Here is a 1,333-nt window from a genome sequence, read left to right as displayed (position 1 = left end):
ATATTAGATTGCAGGCATGTTCTTATAGGTCGTAGTTAGGTGAGAGTCACTACAATATGAATTCTTTCTATCTTCACATATACTCACCTGTATTTATTGAGTGATTTGAGCGACCCATGAGAGTCCAATTTGATAAGTCTCTACAGTTGACGGTTCAGCAGTTTTTAACGACTACATAATTCATTTGCCTGATTCACATTGCTAGTTGATTGTTAGTTGTAGCATTAAATTGGTTTAGGCTATTCAGTTGCATTTCGCTCTGAGATTGAAATCGTTCCACCAGGTTTTAGGATCGACTCTAGTTCTTGCTTGAGGACAAGCAAGGGTTTGGTTTGGGGAAGTTTGATGCGTGTCATTTATATGATGTTTTATACCTCATTTTACACGCATTTCAGAGCTCAATTATGTAGTTTACAGCTACTATTTGCCCCATTTCGTCTACTTTCGTATTTTTATGTAATATTACAGATTTATGCGGAAATGAGTAGATATTGAGCTAAATCCGTCCCCGAGTATCTTGCATTTGCCTTTGACGTGAAGTATTTACCTAAGGAACAAGCTTGGTGCGCATTTCGAGGCCTGAAAGATAATTCTATGAAGAATTAGAAGCGGACTAACAGTTAAAGCAGTCGATCGACCGGCCTCAATGGTCGATCGACCAACCCACGACTTACAGAAGCTACTGTTCAGCGATGACCAGTCGATCGACCGGCAGCTATGGTCGATCGACCACACCGCTAATCTGCGTGAATCAAAAGATCAAGAATTAGGAAGCCCATTGTATTTTAGGTTTTAGAATAAAGTTACGTATGTCTACCTATATAACGTAACTCATTCCTGATGCTACGATCATCGAGTTATAATTCAGTTTTCATTCAGTTTTAGATTATCAAGTTTATTAGGGTTCTTGTGATATTTCGTAATCGATAAAGTTACTATTGCGTTCGGTTTGATTATTCAGTTTCGTTTCCGTTCATAGATTAGAAATTGCTATATTAGTTACCCGAAACCGAAATTATCGTCTTATGTTATTTTCTTGTTTACTTATTTCAATCATGAATTCAGTAGTTTTATTCTTAAATCTTGTTGTTGTTTTCGTCATAGTCATGAGTAGCTAAATACCTTGTGCTAGGATGTAGGGAATCTGTAGGAGTAGGCAGCATTAGAATAGTAGACCTGAGTCGCCCACGGTCGATCGACCGCACACCTTGGTCGATCGGCTGGCCACGTGAGGTTTTGCTTCATTTTAATTAATTAAATTTCCATGTTTGACGAATCGAGTGCATGCGACTAGTTAAATGCCCAGGATTTGACCGACCCAATAAAGATCGAA

This window comes from Silene latifolia, chromosome Y (genome assembly GCF_048544455.1).
Source record: "Silene latifolia isolate original U9 population chromosome Y, ASM4854445v1, whole genome shotgun sequence".
Classification (NCBI taxonomy): Eukaryota; Viridiplantae; Streptophyta; class Magnoliopsida; order Caryophyllales; family Caryophyllaceae; genus Silene; species Silene latifolia.
Note: the sequence above shows the minus strand (reverse complement) of the source record.